Below are 27,115 nucleotides of genomic sequence, written 5' to 3' on the forward strand. Positions count from 1 at the left end.
AGATGACGACGGACGTATGATACCAGCTGCTAGTGACTCCTTAATGTACTTTTCCATCGCGGCACACTCTGACTTAGATGTTATATAACCAGCTCGTTGGCAAGGGCGCACCAGGGAGCAAATCGGGCCGGAACCAGGGACAGCGGGAAAACTAGCTTGGACTCAAATGCAGGACGCAGAGCAGCACAGAGAACATTTAAGTGACAACATTTATTTTTCTAGTGATATGGATCAGTGAATCAATGTCTTGTTGACTCTTTACATACAACGTGATGTCCATGTAGAGGAGGTGCCTGACATTTGCTCTTTTCCATAGCTGGTATCCAGTCTTGTTAATGATCAGGTTGAGGGGGTTCAGGCCTATGCTGAACAGCAGTGGGGACAGAGCATCATCATGGCAAATCCCGCATGATTTGTGCAATTGCCTTGAAATTGGCCTTTAGTGTTGTCTTCCCCTTTCCCACTGAATTGAAGGCCTTTAGGGTCCTGTTGGTCTTGAACAGTTTTAGGCATTCCAGAATCCATGTGTGAGGCATTGAGTCACACAATGCCTGTCTTTAGTCAATTAGGCAGTGCATGGGTTGGTGTGGTCTTATAGCCTCGAGCTATATATGTACCGTATTTTCACGACCATAAGGCGCACTGTACTAAAAGGCGCAGTCTCAGTTATGTGTGCCATTACTGTATTTAACACACACATAAGGCGCACTGGACCATAGGGCGCATACAAGTACCGTATGCGTATTTAAAAATAAAGCAGGAGCAAACCTGAGTTCGGTACCTTACTCACATTTTTATTACCAGTAATCGTCATCATCAACAACACACAAGCATACAAGTGTGCATATTTAAAAATAAAGCAGGAGCAAAACGAAGTTTGGTACTCACATTTTTATCATCAATCAAACCCATGGAAGTCCTCATCCTCTGTGTCTGAATTGAACAGCTGCGCTAAATCTCCATCAAACATGCCAGGTTCACTTTCTTCACCGTCAGAGTCACTTTCCGTGCCGTGCGGCTCCTCGGAAACGATGCCGGCTTTTGCGAAAGCTCAAACAACAGTGCCAGCAGACATGTTAGCCCAAGCATCTACAATCCATTGGCAAATTGTGGCGTAACTCGCCCGGCGCTGCCTTCCACTCTTAGTGAAACTGCGTGGAAAAAACCACCTGGTCTCCTTACATACACCTCCCTCAGCCACTCTTTCATCATTTCCTCATCCATCCAGCCCTTTTCATTTGCCTTAATGATGATTTCTGCTGGAAACTTCTCTTTAGGCAAAGTCTTTCGCTTAAAAATCACCATAGGCGGCAGTTTCTGTCCATTAGCATGGCAGCCAAGCACAACAGTAAAAGAAGACTTTTCATACCCCATTGTGCGTATCGCTACCATGCTGGTCCCCTTCTTCTCCACAGTGTGACTCACCGGGATGTCAAAAGTGAGCGGGACCTCGTCCATGTTTGTGATGTGGCTGGCCTGGATGTTTTTGTCGCCGATGTGTTTGCTGTAGTAGGAGCGGAAGATGGCCAGCTTTTCCTTATAATCCGCTGGAAGTTGCTGCGCTACCAAGACGGACCTCCTTGGAAATGTTCAATGTTCATCTCTTCAGCTAGTGAAACTGCTTTTAGCCGAATGGTGACCGTCGAAACGCTTCTCCAGCTCGTTCTTTGCTCGATGATCCACCGCTCAAGTCTTTCCTCCAACTCGGGCCACCTCGCCTTATTTCCGCGGAAACTCAGCTGCGTTTTCTTGACCTGCCGGAGCTTGTTTTCTAGCTTCCTCCATTTGCGAACCATCGATTCGTTAATCTTAAATTCTCTCGCCGCTGCTCGATTTCCATGTTCCTCCGCGTAGCTGATGGCCTTCAGTTTAAACTGTGCTTCGTAAGCGTGTCTCTTTGTCATTTTCAGGGTTGTTAAAACAACGATGTCTTGCATAATGCACATACCTGTTTTTTTATACAGGTATGTGCGATTGTCCCGGTATATACGATCAACGCCCACACTTCACCCTTTAACGTTCTCATGGTGTTCTCTACTACGTCCTCCTTACAACACATAGGGCGCACTGCGCTATAGGGCGCGCCGCACTATTTGAAGAAAATCTAAGACTTTTAAGTGCGCCTTATGGTCGTGAAAATACGGTATATATTTATATAGCTCGAGGCTATAAGATAAATACCAGTAACTGGTGATTGTCCTATTCCTTTCTGGCCCCACCTGTTCACCTCAGCCTCAATGATCACTGTTGCAGAACAGGTGAAGCAATATTGAAATGTATTATCTTTATTTTGCAGAGCATTTTTTCTTCTTTTCTTTGCTAAATGAACTTTGTTTGTTTGTTTGTTTGTTTGTTTATTGTGATCATGTAAGCAATACATAAACTGTTGCAGGTATGATGTTTGATTTTTTTCAATGAGGAGCACACTTATTAACCAACTGAAAAAAACATTCACCAACATTATAGCCATGTGATGGATGTGGTCACTGCTGAGCTTAAGCACTGCCAGGCTTTGTCATGATTACTTCTTTACACATGACTTCACATCCTAACACTCCCATTGCACACACACATGCACCACACTATCCTGCCTGCTGGCTACCTCTCTCCTTTCTGCTGCTCTCTCCTTTCTTCCTGTCCCTTTTCATTTTTAGCTCTCCTCTCCTCTTCAGTCTAATTTATTTCCCTCTTCTTTTTTGTGCTCCTTTTCTGTCACCATGACTTCTTTTACAAACCCTGATAAGCTGCGCACACACACACACACACACACACACACACACACACACACACACACACACAGTTCCTCTTGAATATACACATTGTTTACTGTGTGCTTGTGTGTGCACATGCTATCCTGTCAGACTGGCCTAGTCTTTATTTGATGTATCTGTGCCCACCCACTGGCCATGCACAGTCCCCCTTTCTATTTGTGTCTCTGTCTCCCCATCTCTGTGTGTGCGCGTGTGTGTATCACGCTTGACTGTAAAAATGAAAAGGCTAAGCTTCAAGAAAGAAAAGATAAGAGCCAGGCTGAAAAACGACAAGGAGTAGAGAAAGAAGACCGGGAGGGAGGAAATGGGGATAGAGAGAAATGCATACTAGAATGGAAGGAAAAGATAATGCAGTTTGTTTCTGTGTAAGGTAATGTCTGCTACTAACAGGTTATTATCATGCAGACTGGTGTAGTTGTTTCTCTCCCTCACACACAAACACACACACACTGAGGCTCACAGAGCATGCAACATGAAGAGTGGATTCTAAATGCAAATATGCAAAATTTTAATCACACTTTCCTTCTTCCCTCTTTCTTATCTGCTTACACCAAACAGAAAGGACCACCAGCATCTTCCGAGGTTTGCCATAGCAACAAGCAGCAGCAGGACTTCGACATCATTTTCTTGATGGGAAACTGACATAAAACTTAGACAGCCAGCAGAATCCCAGGTTCATCCTCTGTCAACCCTCTGCTCACGTGCCTTTAAACATGACACAGTGAGCTTGTCAGCATGGATTGGTCTTTACCGCCCTGGATATCAGGTCAGATTATTAGATAGATGCATGTGAATGGATTAATGCTGCCTGGTCTTATGATGCTGGAGAGTTTTCCAAATGAGGCAGCAGAGTACTGAAGAGTGACATAAGTAATTTAGCATAGGTACATGTTCTACTCTCCTGGCAGTTAGAACAAGCAGTGCTCCAACTGTTTGGTATTTACCTACCTTGCTTTGCTTTTCTGTGTGGTATTTTGATGCCAAGTGCAAAGCAGAGCACAGAGTGAGCAGTGCACAGGTGGAAGGAATTAAACAAACAGCTGGGAGGTTCATGCAAATGTAGAAATTCCTAGACTTTCCACCCATAACAGACTGAATAGTCTGAGACATTTCTGGTTCTGGACAGTTTAATCTCATTGGACATTATCAACAGTAGTGAAAAACCTACCTACTGTGTTTATCTTTAATCAATTATGCACAGCTGACACCAGGTAGGGACACACCCTAGTCTGATTGGCTATTAGAGATTTCACATTGTATTCCTGTGAAATTGTCAACTACTAACCTGAAGCTAGAGCCAGTCACCCTGCATAATTCATACTGTGTATTCAAACATAAGCTCTGCTGCTGGTGAGAGAAAGAGAGCAAAATAAAAAGAGAGTGAGTTTATTTCTCATTTCCAGCATGGAGAAAAGCAGCAGTTAAGCCTCATTTTCTTGCAAGGATGAATGATTTAGCCTACAATAACTTTCAGACAGATCTCAGCGAAACAGATAAAACAGTATTAAGTCGTAACATTTTCCTGGATTACAGTTCTACTAAGACTTTCAGGCAGAGTAGGTCAGAAGGTCAGAGGGTTGGTTGTTCAATCCCTGGCTGCTCCCTGGCAAGATTCTGAACCCCAAACCTAGTCACACTCCCGTGGGTGCATTGGAGTGTGAAAGCTAGAAAGGAAGAACTTTACTAAAACATAGAACAGGGGTCCCCAATCCCAGTCCACGAGGGCCGGTGTCCCTGCAGGTTTTAGATCTCACCCTGGGTCAACACACCTGAATCACGTGATTGAGAAGGTAATTTATCCATTTAAATCTGCTGTGATGGATCAAGGACACATCTAAAACCTGCAGGGACACCGGCCCTCGTGGACTGGGATTGGGACCCCTGACATAGAATAACATTGTCCCATGAATAGAGAATCACAGAAAATTCACCTGTCTTTGGAGCTAAAAGAGGGCACGCAAACACATAAGAATCGGTGGACAGACGAGGATGTCCTCTATTGAGCACATCATGACTTAGTAGGGTAGCTGAAATAAGTCAAAAGACAGAGACCAAAGACAAATATCACTTACAGAAGACATAAATGAATAGGCTGGGTCTCATGGATATAAGTGTATGATATATGACATATTCCACCACAAAACTAGAACAAGGCTAATTTTCTTGTTCTGCACGTAAAGCATGTAAAGAGGTGGACCCTGCCTAGTTGTTTCTAGATGTACAGGTCTTTGTTTTGGTGTTAGGCCAAAAACCAGTAATTGTCAAGGAAAACATCATTTACTTTAATTGTGATTACATAAATGTTTTATGGATTACAATTTGGTATCCATACGTATTTCACACAGATGGGTTTTGCGAGGCCCACAGCTGTTTACTCAGTAAAAATGTGAAACATTTTGAGTTAATCTTACAATGACCTTTAATTCCTTAATCCTGCTGAACATTGCAAATATATTTATATGATATACACTGTGTACATGGTAAAAAGTTTTAAATATATGGTACCGAATATATTAGTTTTACAGTACACTAAAGCACAAAATTTAATATTTTAATAAAGAAAGATCTATATACACTGGTAAATTTACTAGAACAATAATAATACAGGGAGTGCAGAATTATTAGGCAAATGAGTATTTTGTCCACATCATCCTCTTCATGCATGTTGTCTTACTCCAAGCTGTATAGGCTCGAAAGCCTACTACCAATTAAGCATATTAGGTGATGTGTATCTCTGTAATGAGAAGGGGTGTGGTCTAATGACATCAACACCCTATATCAGGTGTGCATAATTATTAGGCAACGTCCTTTCCTTTGGCAAAATGGGTCAAAAGAAGGACTTGACAGGCTCAGAAAAGTCAAAAATAGTGAGATATCTTGCAGAGGGATGCAGCAGTCTCAAAATTGCAAAGCTTCTGAAGCGTGATCATCGAACAATCAAGCGTTTCATTCAAAATAGTCAACAGGGTCGCAAGAAGCGTGTGGAAAAACCAAGGCGCAAAATAACTGCCCATGAACTGAGAAAAGTCAAGCGTGCAGCTGCCAAGATGCCACTTGCCACCAGTTTGGCCATATTTCAGAGCTGCAACATCACTGGAGTGCCCAAAAGCACAAGGTGTGCAATACTCAGAGACATGGCCAAGGTAAGAAAGGCTGAAAGACGACCACCACTGAACAAGACACACAAGCTGAAACGTCAAGACTGGGCCAAGAAATATCTCAAGACTGGTTTTTCTAAGGTTTTATGGACTGATGAAATGAGAGTGAGTCTTGATGGGCCAGATGGATGGGCCCGTGGCTGGATTGGTAAAGGGCAGAGAGCTCCAGTCCCACTCAGACGCCAGCAAGGTGGAGGTGGAGTACTGGTTTGGGCTGGTATCATCAAAGATGAGCTTGTGGGGCCTTTTCGGGTTGAGGATGGAGTCAAGCTCAACTCCCAGTCCTACTGCCAGTTTCTGGAAGACACCTTCTTCAAGCAGTGGTACAGGAAGAAGTCTGCATCCTTCAAGAAAAACATGATTTCCATGCAGGACAATGCTCCATCACACGCGTCCAAGTACTCCACAGCGTGGCTGGCAAGAAAGGGTATAAAAGAAGAAAAACTAATGACATGGCCTCCTTGTTCACCTGATCTGAACCCCATTGAGAACCTGTGGTCCATCATCAAATGTGAGATTTACAAGGAGGGAAAACAGTACACCTCTCTGAACAGTGTCTGGGAGGCTGTGGTTGCTGCTGCACGCAATGTTGATGGTGAACAGATCAAAACACTGACAGAATCCATGGATGGCAGGCTTTTGAGTGTCCTTGCAAAGAAAGGTGGCTATATTGGTCGCTGATTTGTTTTTGTTTTGTTTTTGAATGTCAGAAATGTATATTTGTGAATGTGGAGATGTTATATTGGTTTCACTGGTAAAAATAAATAATTGAAATGGGTATATATTTGTTTTTTGTTAAGTTGCCTAATAATTCTGCACAGTAATAGTCACCTGCACACACAGATATCCCCCTAAAATAGCTAAAACTACAAACTACTTCCAAAAACATTCAGCTTTGATATTAATGAGTTTTTTGGGTTCATTGAGAACATGGTTGTTGTTCAATAATAAAATTATTCCTCAAACATACAACTTGCCTAATAATTCTGCACTCCCTGTACAATATTATAAATTTGTTTCATCCAACCGTTGTCTTCTACTTATTCAATTCAGGGGACTTGAGCCAGCGACTATAGGGTGAGAGGTGGGGTACACCCTGGATAGGTTGCCAGCCTGTCGCAGGGCTAAATCATGCAAGCTCCACACCAGATGGTAGAGTTCAACTCAGGACCATCTTCCTGTGAGGCAACAATGGGAACCACCATACCGTTGTACCACACGTAAATTTGTCAGATGTCATATTTTAAACAACATTAATATGATAAAATGGAAAATATATTAAAATTACAGAAATATATTTAAATAATGATAAATCACGAGGTGTTAATACCCAACAGGCTGCTTTGTAGTGATGTGTCGGTCGCAAACGAAATGGCTCTTAGAGCCGGATCTTTGAAGTGAACGACGCGAGCCGGGTGGGTTTTTTTTTTTTTCCTTTCTCTCACCCTTTTTCCGCTTCACTCCACAGCGAGCCTTGTGCTTTGTGCTGGGCAGAGGGGGGAGGGGCGGTAGTTACACTCAGTAGCACAGGAACAGAGCGGGAGGGAGAGAGAGAGAGCAGGGACAACAACGTCACATTAGAAAGGTATAGTAATCATCCACAACTATTTTCAGTTGCAGATGATACGGGATTCAGAAAGTTTATTCATGCGGGCCCATATGACAGAGAATGTGCATCTTCTTTTTGTTTTCATATTTTAATTTAATTTATTTGTGTTGTGGTTTGCAGTGTTTTGTGTTGTTTCACTTTAAATTTGTTTAAAAGGAAAAAGCTAAAAATTTTAATATTTAAAAGTTGAACTGTAAATTGTTGGTTCTTGTATTATATGATTTATTTATTCTATTTTATGTGGAGAGAATAAATAAAAGTATATTTATGGTGGCCCCCAGAGACAAAACACATACAAATTCCAAGGCACAACGGAAGTGCTCCAGGATGCTAGGGGGCAGTGTTGAGCTTTTGTTACCTAGTGTCTACACAAGCCAGGAAGTACCAACAACCAGATTTGGTGTGTGGTAGTAACAGGTAAATGAACATTTTTTTTAATCATTTGAATATATATTACTGTTGGTGTATAAATACACAAACAATACACACATGCTTTCAATTTTGTAATTTAAGTGATCTAGGTAGCTCTGTTTTGGAAGTTCAGTTAATGCTAGCAATGTGATTGTACGTGCTTTGGAGTTTGTACGTGCTTTGTCTCTAGGGGCCACCGTATATATTTATATATAAACAAGAGCCGGTTCTCTAAAAAAAGCCGGAATTCCCATCACTACTGCTTGAGGGGTCAAATTTACCAAAACAGATACTGCGTATGTGTGCATGCATTAATATTTTTGTGAGCCTATGTGTTTTGCAAATCTTTGATGTTGCCTTCTCAACTGACCCCAATACTCAACTGAGCCCCGAGGTGCAGTCTCATAGGCACACAATCCCACAGTCTGTTCACAGATGGAAGTAAATAATTGCAATTTGGCATCTTACTAAAAAAAAATACATTTGAAACTTTATGAATAACAACAATAATTCTATTTTAACATTAAAAATATCATGTTGACTAAAGAGCTTGCACACTGGTGGTGGTACTGGTGGATTAACCAATAAAGAAAAAGAAATGATTTCGTTGTTAATTTAGGTCAGCTGCAACATACACCTTCACTGGGTGGTGGTCTAATACATTTGAGTTATCTCAGTCATTTCATGTTAAATCAGCCAATTTTAGGTCAACCATCTGCACACATGGATGTTATTGCAGTGCAATTTTTATATTAATTATATTGCTCAAGATATTCAGACTGTGTTCTATATTAAAATACAAATTAACATTTTGTTAAATGTGTAATTTGTTCAATTCTTGAGAATTCATCTTCAGGTAAGCTTCATCTTGCCTTCAAATGTTTGTTGAAATGTTTCTATTCTTATGAAGTATTTCGTCTTGTAAAAGTAGCTTATATAATAGTTTTCAGTCACACAGAATACAGACATTGAGGCTAAAGGCATGATGGAGCCAGAAAATGCCCAGTTGGATATCAGTGTTCAAGCTCTGGTGGTCCTCAATGGTATGGCTAGCACTGCAGAGGCATATGGTCTGCTGTCTGGCCCTAAGCTTTCCACCAGAGCTCAAATACATGTTTGAAGTCCTGCAAAAAATATTTTGGAATCTTGATGAACACCAATTATCATCCACGGCACATACTCTCAAAAACAAGCTTCTGCTATAAGTTGAACAAGACTGACGGGTACCAGCACAGGTTCAAACTGAGGTAACTAATTCAGATGGCTTGGAAAAATATGTTTAGTCTTGTAAAGAGTTTTGTACAAAAGTCTTGAACCATCCATTTCTTTGTTTTTATGAGGGAAATAGAAAATAGGTGCAATGTTTTATTAAAGTGTAAAGTGTGTAAGCATACATGGAAATGCAGTATTTCCCATGTATGTAGGCAAAATCAGAGTTTGTACATTCCTAATAATATTGAAAGTCAGTATTTGTTATGGCACTTGTATTCTTCAACACAGCCTGAACTTTCTGAGGTGGCGTTCTGTAATTTCTTTAAGTATCTTCAGGAATTATTCTCCAGGCTTCCTGAAGGACATTCTATGCTCTTCTGTGGATATTTCTGCCTTTTATTTCTTCTCTGTCAAGATGATCCCACACTGCTTAATACTGAGTTCCAGGCTCTGGAGAGGCCAGTCTATTAGGAGCTGGTGCGTACATGTGGCGTTCTTGGGTTTTTTCCTTTTTTGGCACAGGTAGGCGGGCCGGTGCTTTGCGGGAGCATTGCGCCCAATCACAACAACAGTCGCCTCAAGGCGCTTTATAATGTACATTAGATCCTACAATAATACATACAGAGAAAAACCCAACAATCATGTGATCCCCTATGATCAAGCACTTTGGCGACAGTGGGAAGGAAAAACTCCCTTTTAACAGGAAGAAACCTCCAGGCTCAGGGAGGGGCGGGGCCATCTGCTGCCACCAGTCTAAACCATGACAGAGCCTTCACGGTCTTTAAGTGCATTTTCACACCAATAGTTTTACTCTGGTCTGAAACTGTTAATTATTTTATAAACTTGTAGCTTTTCTCCATGATTTGGATTCTTTTTCATGCAGAAATGATTAGTCTGCTTATTGGCTAGATGTGTCTGTGACAGGAAAAAGTAAATACAGTAAAAAGGTGCTGTGTTCTATGGGAGAACGTGGAAAACGTACACTCATGGTAACTTTACATGGCTAGTTACTAACCTGTTCTGACATTTGCACATCTATGGTACCTTGCCACATCCCTGAATGGAAAGCATACATGGCTATGGCAGGGGTTTAGCTTAAACTTGCAACATAAAACTGATAGCTGGGTTGGATTGAGATTGAATCATATTCACACCATGAATGAACCTCATTAGAGGTCCTTGGTGCTTTTTTTTGTTTGTTTTTTTGTTTGTTTTTTTGTTTGTTTTTGGGTTGGCACCCAAGTATGACTATTGTGGTGACATCACATGAACCGCACCAAGGGGGGGGAAACAAACCAGACCAGATTTTTAAACAGATTAAACTTTGCAGGATATTATCCTATTTCTTAAGCTTAGCATTAGCATGCTATCTGTGCAATTTCTCGCAAGGAGCAAAGTTATGTTAGCAGCATAATGCAGTTGCACTTTAGCATCATTATCATCATCATCGTTTATTTGTATAGCACTTTAAAAACACACCAGGCAGACCAAAGTGCTGAACAACACAGATAAAATAAAAACTAGCAAAATTAAAATGACAATAAAATTCTTACAAATATGATCAAATTAACAAGAAAGGTATCAGTTTCCTACAGAGTTAAACAAAATTACACTCTTGTCCTTTTGTGCAATCAAGATAAAAATAGTTTCCATATCCACACTGTACACTGCCTTAGTATAAACAGGTTAATTCTTCTAACAAAAAACAAAAACTCGATATTAGACAGAATTATCTACACCGACTCTGATGACCCAGACAAATACAAAAGAGAAAAGAAATATGAAACATAGGTGTGTTGACTGCACAGGTGTAATATATGAGAACATTCAAGAATTATGTTTTGAATTCAACAGAAAATGTCACCATATAATGCAATGAGAGTTAAATGGCCTGGCCTGCATTTGTATAGCGCTTTACTCAGTCCCTAAGGCCCCCAAAGCACTTTACACTACATTCAGTCATTCACCCATTCACACACACTCTCACACACTGGTGTGATGGCAGCTACATTGTAGCCACAGCTGCCCTGGGGCGCACTGACAGAGGTGATATAATGCAATGAGAGCTAGTGCCATACCATTCGTTATATCGGTATAATTTTTATGTGACACCACCAGTGTTGGGACTAACGCACTATTAAGTAATGCTTTACAGCAACTACATTATTATTGTGGTAACGAGCACGGTAACTAGTTATTATGCCAAAACCAGGAACGCGTTACTCGTTACTGGGATTTAGATAGGCTCGTTACTCGTTACTTCGTGTGGTGGCTATCGCGGAGCTTCCACAGATTCAGTAACATTAGCAAGTGGTGGAGGCCAGCAGGTGGATGAAGGAAAAGGGAGGCAGGAGGAGAGACCCGAGGCGGGCGCTGGTCCGAGTGTCAGGTGAACTGAACTTCAGGTAAGAAGTTACGACCTGCAGTCTATCTGGGTCAGATATGAACCAAGTTTAGGTGGAGTTTATTTTCGTTGTGATGACTTTTTCGTACTGCGTGCTAGCTAGCATGACGGGGTTTCTATACAGCTGGGTGGTGCTATGTTACTAATGTTGAACTTTATTTTGTTCAAAAGGTTAATTAATAGTCCTGTAAAAAATGGAATCGTCTCGTATTCAGAGAAAATATTACTCGTTTCTTATTGAGGTGAAAAGGAACACAGTTTGTTCCGGACTTCAGCTAGAATGGAAAAGACACAAAGCTGGAGTTATTCTGTCTTTGCTGCACAGCTGCCTCTTCTTCTCTCATTCTCTCCCCTCCCTTTTCCTGTTTCTACTTCAGTCGTGAAACTGATCAATGATCAGCTGATCGGCTTTTCTCTCTTGTTTGTTTATCGCCCACTTTGCGCCAGAAAGAGGAAACCAGCAGATGTCACGCTAAACAACAGCAGCACGTTTAAGCTTGATCAGCTGTTGTTAGGATGTATTTAATATTAATTTCTAGTATCAGCTGATGTTTGCTGGAGCCACAGCTGTAAAGCTGCTGGTCATGATGTCTGTTTAGATATGTGGTGAGAGGGAAACATGAAGATGAAACCAGGAGATGTCCTTACTGAATCATCAGAGCTGAACAGGTGATGGAGAAACAGGTTTACCTTTTAGGTGACATGGATGAGTTGAAGTTATGAACTGTTTCTGAGAGACAAATAACACCAGGATCCTTTTCTAAGTAGCCGACAGCTGGTAACTGTGCAGGGGCGGGTCTAGCAAAGTGTTGCCAGGGGGCCAGGTAGGACATTGACAGGGAGAGGGGGGCACAAAGAAATACTTTTCTTTCTTATTCTCATTTACAATGTCTCGCTTTTAAAAAATAATTATCTGAATCTTACAACAAAAAGCGCACATGACGTAGGCTAGAATCATGGCGGCGAACAACGACGGTCCTGGCGTGGGATTTCTCTCGTGGAAATATGCACATTATTTTTTCTTTTCTATTGGTAGGTGGCACAGTGCACTTGTGGCAAGTAAGCAAGCTAGAAGACTGGCAGTTGCTGGGTATCCAGTTAGCAACACATTAACAGAATTCTGAGTAAAACCAAAAGTTACTTTCCCTAGAACCTTCACAGACATATTCCCTTGTAACTAGTTACTCTGAAAGTAACGAGTAACTTGAAGTAATGGAGTTACTTTTGATAGAAGTAACTAGTAATGTAACTAAGTTACTAATTTAAAGTAACTTACCCAACACTGGACACCACGTAATCAAAAATTATATAATAATAATAATAATAATAATAATAATAATAGATTGGATTTATATAGCGCTTTTCAAGTCACCCAAAGCGCTTTACAATTCCACTATTCATTCACTCTCACATTCACACACTGGTGGAGGCAGCTACAGCCACAGCTGCCTTGGGGCAGACTGACAGAAGCAAGGCTGCCATATCGCGCCATCGGCCCCTCTGGCCAATATATCAGCGATATAGCAACACTATGAATATTCCTTAGTGCATATAACAGCAAGACAAGCCCAAATGAGTCCACGCTAAAGGTGGAAACCAACAAAACCACTTGAGGCATAAACACACAGGTTACGAAGGCATGCAAGAAACAGATACAAGCCGCTGTCGATGTGAAATTCAAAAGTAAACGATGTAAATACCAAATAGTGGACACAGTACACAGAAATGACTGATTTGGATAAAAGTAGTGTATCGTGCAGGCTCCCACAGAGTCACAAGTTTATTTTAGTTATTGATAAAAGTAAACCGCTAAGTTATGCTAAACTTAATAGGAATATGTTCTTAATCAGGTACCTGCTGTCACTATGAAAATACCTGCCCTCCATCATTAAACAGGAACTGTGGATAATGAAATGAAAAATTAAAGAACCCAATGTGAAAAATAAATAAATAAATAAAATCTACTGAAGATTAAGCAGTCCATTCACTTTGCAACTTTACACACGTGCAATACATAGAAAAAAAATAATTTTATTAATGGAATTTCCCCTTGTAATTTGAACAGTCTGCTGGATGACTTAAAAGGTACAGTGTGTAAAATCCCACCATTATATTACAGTATAGTGATGCGCGAATCATGAACGAATCACTTTACTGACTCGTGAATCATGATTCACAAGCCCAACTGACTCACTGACTCATCCCTGTTGCTGTTAGCAAACTCATTTCATTAGTAGAAATATATCTAGCTTATAATTAAAATTGTGAGGGAAAAAACAACAGACAGTTTCTTAACAAAAACATTTCTGCTCTGAAATGGAAGAAAAAACCCTGAGTAGAAGCTCACATCAAGACAACAGCTCCTCAGTTCACAGTAGCATCGCTCTGCTAACATGCTAACACCACATTTAAGTTACTCACCCCCTCCCTCCTGGCTCACAGCTTCTTCTTCTTGGTTGACAACCAATGTTAAGGCGCATTACCGCCCCCTGGCTCACAGCTCAGATGAGAAAATATATATTTAACACATTTGAGGAAAATACTAATAAAATTAAATAAAAATAAATAATATAAATGTTCCCTTTATAAATTTTTTTTTTGCTCTTTTTGCTCTATAAAATAGTTGTTTTCTTTTTCAATCACTCATCTTAGCAGTAGGATTTACATGAAAAGAGAAACAAATTAAGTTTGAGTGAAAATGTACATTTTTTGCACTCTCTGGTCGACTGACTCAGTGAATCAAATGACTCAAAAAAAACAATTCACTTTGGTGAGTGACTCATTAACACTCGATTCAGTAAAAAGAATCAAATTTACCATCACTATTACAATAAATTACAGCTTGCAGTCAAGTGAATTCTGTTTTCTTATCCCTCCTAATTTAATGCTAGCTTTTTAAATCCCCATCAGTATTCTCGTTGGAACATTCTGGGTCAACTGACTACTTTTCAACAAACTTACAACAACCTGATAACAGCAGTTCTGAATAATAATTTGTTTATTACGCACACTGAAGGACATATCCAAGAATGACTCCAGGATTCCCCACAGTGTTACTGGAGGAGAGGTAATCCCATCCAGAGTATTTATGAGTGCAATAACCGCAGTTTTATCTGAATCAGGAGGTTAGGGTTAGGGCTGGAGGTGACTGGAGGTCATCCAGCTGTGTGTGTCATGTCGGGTATTACCTGCATACTAATGCAAATGTATGCTATGGTTTCTAACAATATGTATAATGTATAAGGAAGCATGTCAAGTGTAAATAGAACTGTCCTAAGGACAGAGCTCCATATTAGCTTGAGTGTGTTAAGAAGCCACCAGTTTATTTATAGTGCTTTTCTATTCTAATTTCTATGCTTTATATAACATGTCTCCTTCATCCACCCACATAGCCATTCATACAAGACCCTTTTTAAGGTCTAAGTGCTTTTTCTCTAACATTCACGCTGTGATGTAATCAACTCAGGGTGCAGCATCTTATCCAAAATTACTTTGGTATGCAGACAGGAGCAGCCAGGGATTGAACCAACAGCTTTTCAATTAGTAGAGGCGTTTTAAGTAAAAGTGTTTTAATTCCTCCCACCTTTCAGGCCTGTGGTACATGGGATATTATTAAAGACAGGTTGCATATATTTAAGACTGAAACATTAATTAATGGAAGGACTTCTTTGAGCAGTCTTGTAGGAATGGTGTTTAAATCCAAAATACTTGGTTTGGGTTAAAGTTTACCCTTTCACTTCCCTTTCTAGTTATTAAAAGTAATCACACATGTAATTAAATATAATAAATAATAATAAATAGAACAAAGGAAAATTCAGCTCAACAGAGCTTCGTCACCAAAGAAAGTTGGGGTTCTTCTAGTTTTCTTCTAATCTAGTCGAGTCATCTTCTGCCTTCTTTGAGCTTCTATTTTGCTTGCTTTAAATTTTTATTTATATAACACCAAATAACATCAACAGCTGCCTCAAGGATACTAGAAATTTGTCTCAAGCTGATCTCTGTGTGTTTCTGTCATTCGTGAAACAGGCTTCACCCAACTGACTTAGAACTGCATTCATCTTCTAAGTCAGTTGGGTGAAGCATCTTCATCTTCACCACCGCAGCATCTTGAATCTGGGGAGCCTGTCTTAAATCCAATCTCTTCATAACAGACTTTAAGAAAACAGAACATAAAGTCTGTTTTCAGCAGCACAAAAACCTGCCTCCTATTAACCTCAGAAAGCCTTTCAAGAAGACAAGAGTAAAGGTACATTATCCCTTGGTTTAGATTGCATATAGAACTTTCTTATTAGACTTTGTCTGTACTTAAGATTATTTGCATATTTTTGCATTTAAGAAAATACTTTCTTTAAAAAAAAATCAACATGGGACGTACGCACAATCAAAGGATCTAGTCAGGGTTTTTTTTGGAGAGATGGCCTCAGTTAAACTTTAAATCATTCCCATTTTAAAAATGGAAACCAATGAGCAGCTCATTCTGAAAGATGCGTGTTTTTTTTCTTTTGAATATTTATGCTCATTACTAAGACCAAAGTATTTCTTATCTGATGAAATAGATTGCTCAATTACTAAAATAATCGGTAGCTGCAGCCCTAACAAAACAGTCACCCTGACTAAACGAGTTATCCTCTCACTCCTTTGAAATGGATTTAAACTCCTATGGTAAGCATTTCTGACAATTTCCTTTCCTACTGTCGAATATTGGCTCCAGTGTGGTCAGTGGAGTCTATCCAAACTGTTTCTCCTTGTACCGACTGGGACTTGTTTCGTCTCTCTGCTCCATGATGCAGACCACGACCGTGGCCCAGTTGTAGCATGGTGTGGACAGTCCTTTCTTGACATTAAAGTGTTTAAAACAAAGGGAATGGTTGTTGATTTTCATAAACACTGATTTTCATCCCTGCCCCGTTTGTATTCATGGTCAAGAAATTGAGGTGGTAGAGAAATACAAATATCTGGGCACCACTGCTGATGAAAAGTTGAAATTTAAATTGAATACAGACACCATATGTGCAAAGACTCACCAGCGTATGTATTTGTATCAGAAACTAAGTGATTTTAATGTGAATAACATTTTATGAAAATGGTTTGTTCTTGTTTTATTGAGTCTGTCTTAACTTTTTCTTTAATCTGCTGGTTTGGGTCTCTTAGCTCGAAAAATAAGAAGAAGCTGGAGCACATTGTTAAATTGTGTAGTAGAGTGGCAGTATAAAGCTAAATGATCTTGCCATCCTGTATGGAGGGTTGGATTATGGAGATATTCCATATATGAATGCTTCTGCTCAATGTCTTCGAACGGTTGATTGCATATCGTGCTTCTCTGAGGTTCATCACTTTCAAAATTTCACACTCACCACTGTGAGTTATACTCTCAGGTAGGATGGCCTGCTCTGGCCAGTCGGAGGAAATCTCATTTACAGTTTTATATAAGGCAATACTGGGATTGCTGCCTTCCTATATATGTTCACTGCTTGCAATGAAACATGTTGGTCATTATTATCTTCGTCCGCGAGGTTACTTGTTGCGTTCTGTTCCATTTGCCTGAACTGAACTTGTGGAAGTTGTAATCTGGACCAGGATGAGACTGAACATTTCCAGATAAAAGAAGAAAAAGAACAATGGAGCATTTTTGTAATAGTACAGGAATATAAACCAGTCATATGGAATAATCAATCAATTAAATCAGATCTCCACTGATGATCAAGTTTGAAGAGCTTTTCTAGACTGTTTTTACATCTCACCTGGACAGAGAGCTGTCAATAAAATCAGTAAAAGAAAAAGCTACATGATAGACACGTGACAGGAAGAAAACAATGGTGAAATCCACACTAGTGCAGATAGAAAGCTGATTCAGGCCAGCTTTTTGGTCCTTTCCAGTCACATGATGATGATGATGATGATGATGAAGATGATGATGCAGTGTGACATCACACATTAACCAGGAAATCAGGTTAGAGGAAGAATGCTGTGAATAAATTTACCAAAATCAAACCAGCCTGGGTCCAAAATAGGATGGTCAAATTTTTGGGGGCTTAATATATTCAGCCGGATTTCTAGTACTGAGGGCTGTACCATCCAAAGTAGGCTAAATGCTGTCTCTCCTAACAACACCGGGTTTTACAGAGACTGTTTCCCCCCATGGTTTGCTGGACATCATTCACACAGCCATGCACATAGTGCAGCTAAACAAATCATGACCAATTGGGGAGTGGAACACAGAAAACTACAGAAATCCTGCACTGTGTTACTGTTGGGCAAATATATGGATCTGCCTCTAATCTGTAGAAAATTCTGTTAGGTCAAAAAAGTAAGAGGCAAATGATTAGGCCAAATACAAATGCATACATAAATGTTCATATATTTGTCACAGAGGGAATTTTAAAAAAATATGTACAGAAGTGATTCATTTTCTGCATAAGTGGGACAAAATAACAGAATATCTTAACATCTTTCTTGGATTATGCTGCCAATCTATAAGATGAACTGGATCGATGTGCCACTGGAACTGGACTAAGCCTGAGATAGAAACTCGGACTGTTTCTGAATTATGTAATACAATAAAGAAAGACATGAATAACTTTCAATATTATAAATATGGGTCTGTTACAAGGTGAGGCATGTGTGTTCCATATGTCACACACAGCTATACACCCATAACATTAGTGTTGAGCATGAAGAGCGGGGTAACTCCATCAAGTTACCTACACTGAGCGCACAGACGCTTGGCTGCTACACCTGCTTTTCAAATAATATGGAGTCAATAAAAAAGAGGGCAGTGTAAATATGCAGGAAAGAGGTTTAAACATCACGGGTGGCGATGGCATCTGTCTGTGTTAGCTGCTGGACGTGCATTTCACAGCCTCACCTGCAACATCTGTTGAGACTCTTCTACAGACTTCAGAAGCACACCAGCCATGTGTGTCTCCACAAATAGAAGCATAAATGCAAGCCAAGACAGGGAGAATGGTAGCAGAGTGTGGGATTTGCCCTGTAAAAATGTACCTGAAAGACCTAAAATATCAGCATAGCTCATTGTACTGAACAAAGGGGGCAGACAAGGCAGAAGGAAAGTATGTCTGTATGTATGTGGGAGAAAGAGTGGGGGAAAGAGAGAGTGGGAGAAATGTCATCCAGAGAGACTGCACCGAGACACTAAGCGACATAGAAAGCCACACCACATCGACTTGAGCCAACAAACTGCATTGCTTTCAAACACTTATGCACACATATAGCAATAATATAAATGCTAATTATAGTCTAGGAGACGGCACACCTCCCAAAATCCATATACTATTCAATTTAAAAATGCAGGCAAATATGAAACCCGCACTAAATCAGTTAATGTGAGATTGCATGATTTCAATGAACAGTCGTCAGCACAGAAACATGGGAGATCTACAACCCCCCAAATCCCAGACAAATTCTGTTTATTCTGACCGCCATAATGCATGTCGATAACAATTAGGTCAGCATTCTTGTTTTATTTAACGTCACGTGCCATATCCCCTGTGCGTAAAATGATAGCCCTTTGATCTGTTTAGGGTGCGTAATAAGACGGCTTCGCCGGATCTGGTTACCTCTTATCTGACCAGCGGTGTGGAGCGGATCCCTGTCGCAGCACTGACAATTTCAAATCCTCTTCGTCGCTCTTTAAATCCACAGACAGGTGTAGCTTCGCTCCTGTGTTACCTCTGCCTCGCTTTGTCTCCCGATGAAGGCGATTTGCAGCACGCAGCCAGCTATGCACAGCGAGGGGAGCGAACCGGCAGAGGCTCGGCTGCTACGGCGTCATAGAAGAGGAGTCAGTGAAGAGGTCTCACTCCGCCAGCGAAGAATGGCGTCGTTTTCATACCTTCCAGTCACATAAAGCAGCAGTGCTATGCGATGCGACTCACCTCCACATACTATCTAAACATACGTTTGAATTTCCCTTTTGTCAGAATGATTAAAACACATCGCGTAACTTCACAAAACCTTTGCTTCGGAAACAAGGTTTGGTTGGGTTTGGTTGGTGCACTGTTGCTAGCTTTAAACCAAGGTCACAATTTAGATTTTAAAGCAATTAAAAGCTGGCTCATGGAACAAGCAGCCATTCATTTTACTTCAGTCTTTCTGGTCCTATTTATGTCCCTACATTTAATTTCACCTCCTCTGTCTCTTCCTCACTCTTTTCTTTTTATCTGAAAATCTGAAATGACATAAATGTAACAGAGTAATGAACAATACTAAATCAGGCTGTATCTTCACACAGTTTTTATGTTATACTGCTGTGAGTCTGGAGTTTTGGTCATACTGAAGCTACAAAACTCTTGTCGTTTTTGAGATATTAGTATCAGAACCATTAGCAGGAATAAAAAAAAAAGGAAAAATCTCAAGTGTAATGAAAATTGATAAGAACTAGGTCACCTCTAATTAATGAATGTGTTGCTCTAGGGTTTTTTTTTACAGTATGCATGTATTCTTTATGGTGGCACAGTGTGTGAGTCAGGGGTTATAGTGAGGATGAAGTCGCTTAAATGCAGCAAATGACATTTTCTGTTGGAAGTTGAAAAAGCAGAAGGAGTCAGAGCTGAAATCTGCGTCTGTTTAATTTTCTCCTTGAAAGCAGAGATATTTTAATCAATTTATAGCAGTGTGCTGCTCTCTCTCTCTCTGCTGATATGAATTAACTTAGAACTTTTATTATCAGTATGCAGTTGCTTACACAGCGAAATTGGGTAGCAAGACCACAAAGGTACAAAAGTACAGACAACAATATAGAAGGAAGTACAACAACATAAGCACAGTATATACAGGGTGTATGAGTTACAGAAACATTAATGGAGCTCACCTAGCAGTCGCTGTCTTTCTCATTTTCTCTCATATATACGAAAGTTATCATTCGAATAAGATATTTCTATATTATTTATTTATCCTTATAGTATTTGATTACCTCTGATTCCAGTCTGTGTGAATAGTCTAAATTGGTTTCACAATCCACAGTCAAAAATAATAATGAGAGAGAAAGTTTTCTGTCACACATGTGTGTCTAATAAATGGAAGCAGTCGTATCTGTTACTTTCCCCTGAAAGGGTCCAGGTCTGAAAAAGGAGACAGAGGCAAAATGGTTAAATTAAAGAGTTTTATTACAGTTTCTACTAACAACTCAACTAAAAGAGACGGACAAGCTGCTATCACCATTTAAAGAAACAAAACCAAAACCCAAACGTTGGTCAATAAACTGAAAAGTACGTCGAAAAGAGATTAGTGACCAAACACACTCCTCTCCACCGAGCAGGAGCAAATAATCACAAGATACAGCTGTGTCCACGTTAGGTGAGTGCTGAGTATTTGCATGAGGGTGTGAATGGATGTTTGTGTCTGTGTGTGCCTGTATGTCTGTGTCTATATGTCAGGTTGGGTATCAGACGCCACCTCTCTGGGGACATCTCAGGCCTTCCAAGGTATGGAGGCCTATCTCCCCCCACCACTTCCCCTGCCAGTGGCAGATGCCCTCAGACATCGGTGCGTTGGTGGTTCTTGGTGTCCGGGGCTGGGTGCTCAGGTATGCACCAGCTCACTGCTGGTGGCTGCTTGTCAGGACCTGGCACTTGTGGCTCGGTCGAGCCTCTTCGGGGGTGGGTGCCCTCGGCCTCTGGGCCTGGGGGGCTTGGTTCAATCTGGCACAGCTGGATGTCGGCAGAGCTCACGGGCACTGCAACCCCCTCTGGCTTCTGCTTCCCCCACACCCTCTAGCAGATCATTACATGAAGGAACCTTTTAAATACAAGCGCGTCCATGCTCACAGGTGTACACACGGGTGATCACACACACAAACGACACCCTTTTTGGCTCCTACCTCAAAGCACACTGTGCGCTGTCGATATTACGTGCTGCACAATAATGTTTAATATTTAGTATTTACTGTTATATTCCCATAGATCATCGTGATGTTGTTGTTTATTCTATTGCTCTCTTTTTCTGCTTGTTTTCTCTTTTTTCTTTCTCAACAGGTGATCCAGGTGATTGATAGATGTATTTTTTGTCTGTTTGTGTTGTTGGTTTTTGTTTTGTGCCCTTTATCACCGTTCCTCTTCCCCGCTCTTTTTCTTTCCCTACCTTTCTTTCCCCCAATCATGTCTGTCCCGTGTGTAGCAAGTGAAAATAAAATAAAATAAACAATAAAAACAAAGGTCAATCAAATGGACCAATATGGCAAAGCTGGGATGGTCCATTTGGTAAAGTAAATCTGTTGGGCATCTTTCTTTGCCTTTAGACAATAATTCTGATGCAAAAGAACCAAATGGGACAGGCCAATAAAAAAAAAAGCATTCATTGTTGATGGTTGGGGTTAGGCTGGGGACAGCATTATGTCAATGGGATGTGCCCACGAGGATAGCAAACCTGACGTGTGTGTGAGAGAGAGAGTCTGGTATGTTTATGTGGTAAATTGCAGCACTAAAGGCAAAGCAGACATGATACAAACAGAAAGAGAAGAGAAGAGATATGAAAAGTGAGAAGAGAACTAAAGCAACCAGAGTGACCAAATAACAAGAAAAAAAGAAAATGTAAGAAACATGCTACACAGATTAGAGTACACATGTCTATTAGTGGGACAGAAGAGTGAAAAAAATAGAATCAGAATAAAGGCATTTGTGCAGATAGAGGTCACCTGACTCACTGCAGCCATGGCGTGATGTTTTGGTTGCAATGAAGCTTCCTGTTGACCTACAGCTTATCAACCACAATGACAGCTCGGAAATTTCTTTCAATGAACTTCTGTCAGAACGGGAACACGACCTTGCATCGCACCAGGATATCCTTGGGAAGCTGAAGTCCGTTCCTCTCGGTTCATGGCCGCAGCTTGTCAACAACTATTTTTGTTTAAAGTGTTCAAATTTGGCCACGATCGGTCTGGGACTCCATGCAGCTGGATGCTTGCTTCCCAGATGGTGAGTGTTAGGTGGGTTTGGGTGATTTCTCTCACTATTGTCATCTTCTTCTGCCTTCTCTGACATACCTGAGAACACCAAGCTGTCCCTCATGCTGTTGGCCTGGAGCTCGATGACAGTACCTCTATCTAAATTCTGTACATTAATAAATCATGGTCATTTCTTTCTAATGATCTCCTTTTATTGAATACTTTGTATTAATTCATTTAGTTTAGTCAGTTACTGTTCTTACTGTGTTGGAGCAACTGTGACCACATCGTTTAGTATTCTGATTCTGAAAAAAGAAAACTACACGTCGGCTGTTAACAAATGAATGCCATGTTAATTTAAAAATAGGTCATCCACTCTGAAAGTTCTCAAACACAGTTCAAATCAAACGTTGTCAGTTTGGACTGTTGTCAGACGTGCACGTAGGTGCAAATGACACTATCACCATCACTGGTGATTTAAACCATACCGGTCTTGACTGCTGTGCCAACTTTCCAGCAGTGGACTGCAAAACCGTCCATATACTTTTGAACTTTCAGTTTGGAAACATGCAGGATGCGTACAGAGACACTGACCTTAATGACTTCACATCATGTGTCATAAAGTTGCTGGAGAGACTGGTTCTTAGTCCGCAGGTGAAACATGCTCTCGACCCTGTTTAGTTTGTTTGCCAGCTTCTTAGAGGGGTTGATGCTGTTATCTATACGTCACTTTCACCTGGTATTGGTGGCACTGTGATAATCATGTTTTTTAATTTTTTCACTGCCTTTAATACCATCCACCCACTTCTGCTAAAAGGCGACTTAAAGCAAAGTCATACGAGCTTTCAGAACTAGAGGATGAACGCTATACTTGTCCTGATTTCTGTTGTGATGTGTTGTGCTTGTACTGCTGGTTCAGGGTGAGGAGGACCAGTGCAAAGGAGACAGTAATTAGATTTAAATGTTGGTGATAGAGTCTGAGCCAAGGACATAGGGTCAAACAGTCCAGCTGAAAATCAGACTGGTCTTTGATGTGAGGGGCCCAAACACTTACATCACCACTAACTGATAGACTGAAGACTGCTTACAAACCAGTCGTCAGAACATTAACTCGACTCAAAGAACAGGAAAGGTCATGTGATGAAGTGGAAAGAAAGAGCCTTTTATTAGCTGTGTAGAGATATTAAGGCAATTTGAGCTCAAAGTAAAGGAAGAAAACATAGTATAGTGTCATAATATATATATATACTATAGTGTCAACAGTGTCATAAAATATTGGTTCATATACTAAAAGAAGTAGCAAATGTTTATTTGCCTTTCATCTGATAACATATATGAATTTCCATATTATATGGGAAGAAGTAAGCAAAACTTGTCAGCTTTTGGAAGAAATGAACTGGAATGCTGACCATGAGAAAGGCATGTCAGCATAACTAATGCTGCGGCTGAATGGGAGCAAATTCCCGCAGCAAACATCTGCTAGAATGCCAGAAGAGTAAACACTGTGCTATAAACACTATTTGTCCAAGCAGTGCACAGGCTGTTGAAGAGAGGTCTTAGATGCATCGCGGTAAATCATTGCCATATCAATGTAAACACCAGGAGCAGCACTTGTTGTTGGAGTAGCTGCAGTCAGAAATTGCAATCTGCATGACTCCCACTAGACCAAAATGACACAATCATTGTGCAAAAGAGACAGCTTGACTGTCTTTAAAAATAAACACATTTTCATTCAGTTGGCCTAGCTACAGGAGAGTCTGCATATTATACTGCATCCAAACACACTGAGGCCTGAGCAGCATGCAGCAGAATGAACATGTAGCTGCTTTTGTTGTTTACTTTCTACAGTGTGTATTTTTTAGTTTAGTTTTTTTGAAATACAGCATGAATATTATATTTAACTTGAAGTTTTCTTACAAGGAGTCTGGCTTAGCTCATAAAACCCTAGTATTCTCTGAATGGGTGCTGATTGGTCAGTAAAAGATTTTTGACCGAACACAAATTTACAAAAAGTTCAAGGTTTTTATTTTGACATGTTTATTGGCAAGGACCATCGAGACTAGGGAGGACAGCATGAAGAGGAAACGACTGGCACAGAATCAAACTTAGGCCTGTGCGGTCTTTTTGCCATATTGGTGACTCTGTGACGAGTGAAGATGTAGTGGCACCGCTGTTCTGCTCTGTTGTGGACTAACTTGCAAGAAAATTGGAGTTATAAAAAAATGACCACCCCCACCCCACCCCTGCAGCACCAGGCAAAAAATAGGTATTCAGTAATTAGTAACTAATTATGATTTTCAAGTAACTTCACCAACACTGGTCATAACAACCAACAACTACATTTGCCCAGGTTATTGCTTTAAAAAAAATTCTTATACAAAAAAGAAACATCTGCAAATCCAGGTGGTAACAGTTGCACATATGTGAGGTCAGATACAAGTATCGATATGGCCCATAGGCATCAAAGGCACCAGGGAGAATTGCAGAGTGCATTCTGTGTCCCTAAACTACACTAGCATGACAAAGAAAAAAGATTGATAAACTTCACAGAGCCTATTAAAGCCATGTCATTATGAATCTATGACACTGAAGTTATTAGAAGGAGAAGAAAAAATGTGAACGTTGGTCCACATGGCCATGGCCATATAAGGTGCTCTCCAACTGTACTGTATGTTCAGCTGCTCTCCATGGATCATCGGGTCATCCTGTTTTCTTGTTACTACAGCAAAGAGGTCAGCACATTAAGGAGGACACGTATGCATTTGTGTATTTATCTCCAGGAAAACAGTGTAGTCATTATTCATTTCATCTCATTTTCATAACATCTAAAAATATCAAAGTTCATTTAGCGAGCACTGGTCTGTGGCTGGAGTTCAAGGCACAAACAGTTTTCACTGTTTGATCTGCACTTTATGAAGCTCCCTCTTCTTTATGAAACAGGTAGCAGTAAAAAGAAAATGAATAGCTTAGTCTTCCTTTGCTAAGCACCTTAGCAAACGTGAGGAGCTGATGTTTGAAACACAAACACATTAAATTGCTTACATTACATTTCCATTAACTTTGTGATTCCCATGTAGATATTGACGGTTAACCATGTTACACACTTTTAATGAAGCAGTGTTTTTATTGTTAATATATTTTAAAATATTTTTTCAATCAAGGTGCAAACTTTCACATCCGTAGAGGGACGTGCCCACTGCAAACTGATCTGAGGTCCAAACTTTTATTGGCTGTTTTTCATTACTTTTGATTCGACCTTTTCATGTTTCACATTTAAACTGTTTACCTTGCCTTGCTTGATTCCTTCTTTTCAGCACACCTCACAATTTACAGTTCACAAAAATCATAAAATCCAAGGAGGAAAAGGTTGTTTTACTGTAAAAACCACAAACATGTTTAACAAATGATTTTCATAACTTGACATGCAAAAACAAATTGTGAATTCAAAAACTTGTTTCCAAACCTTGCGGTCAGCAAAGATATATGCACCTGTTTACCTAAAACTGCAGCCAAAGCCTCAGGTGTTTTTTTGTACAACCATTTAAATCAACTACTAAAACTAAAATGAGTGAACAATCAGGTGTTACAATAAGATGCCACAAAAATGATTTGTGTCACTCCAAAAAATAGTTTCTGTTCACCACAAGACAGAGGGGCACATCACAGGGATACGTTCTTCCCTTATCCCATCAGATTATGCTCAGCTGTGTTCCCCAGGTGTTTCCTCTCCGCCCTGGTTCACTGTTGTGTATATCTGTGTCTCCCTCCGCCCAGTGTCACGATCTCTGTGTGTTCCTCCTGTTTGTATTCCTGAATTTCTGCCAGTTAAATCAAGGTCAAGTTTAGATCAAGGTCAAGTAGGTTTACTATTAATGCACATTTCCAACAGCTCAAAGTGCTTTACAAAGTAAAATGCAGCTAAAACAAGTAAAATGCACAACAATGATGCAATAAAATATAAAAGACAATAAACACATGAAGTACTGTCTCACACCCAGCTTTGACCCCCACCAGCTTGCCTATAAGGGAAACAGGTCCACCGAGGGTGCAATTTCCACTGCCCTCCACTCTGCTCTGGAGAATCCTGGGACTCTGCATTGATTTCAGCTGGGCTTTTGATACCATCATCCCAAACATTCTTATACCCAAGCTGGTAAATTTGCCCCACACACAATCAGTCAAGGTTGGCAACCGGAGATCATCCTCCCTGTCACTCAGCACTGACTCCCCACAGGGGTGTGTGCTGACTCCTCTCCTATACACCGACTACACCAATGACTGCACCCCCTCGCATCCCTGCGACATCATCATCAAATTTGCAGATGACACCACTGTGATGGGGCCATCACCAATGATAACGACACAGCCTACAGAGATGAGGTCCAGCTTCTGACAGAATGGTGTAACTACAATCACCTCACCCTAAACACCAGGAAAACCAAGGAAGTGGTCATGGACTTCCACAAAACAAGAACTGATTTGGACCTTGGCGGAGGAAACAGAGTGGGGACAAGAAATGTTAAAGAGTGCCTTGTTTAATAATGTTAATAAAGAACTAAAGGATGAACTAATTATGTGTGAACTGCCTACTTCCCTAGATGCTATTATGACACTTTGGATCCAGGTGGATAATTGGCTGCAGGCGCACCG

The 27,115-nt window shown here is 40.4% G+C and overlaps 1 protein-coding gene across 3 annotated transcripts in view; it reads right to left on the reverse strand.

Moving 5' to 3' along the window:
* LOC309704953 (junction plakoglobin-like) overlaps positions 1–19,465 on the reverse strand; it is a 116,021-nt gene extending 96,556 nt beyond the window's left edge. The window contains exon 1 of one of the 3 annotated variants that reach the window (XM_082530476.1): positions 19,143–19,465. The gene's annotated coding sequence lies outside the window, so the exon portion shown is untranslated. The remainder of the gene's footprint in view (positions 1–19,142) is intronic. The other 2 variants (XM_082530477.1, XM_082530475.1) reach the window with 2 other exon arrangements.
* Positions 19,466–27,115: the final 7,650 nt, after the last annotated feature.

Source organism: Aulonocara stuartgranti (assembly GCF_965226115.1).
Source record: "Aulonocara stuartgranti genome assembly, chromosome: 4".
Taxonomy (NCBI): Eukaryota; Metazoa; Chordata; class Actinopteri; order Cichliformes; family Cichlidae; genus Aulonocara; species Aulonocara stuartgranti.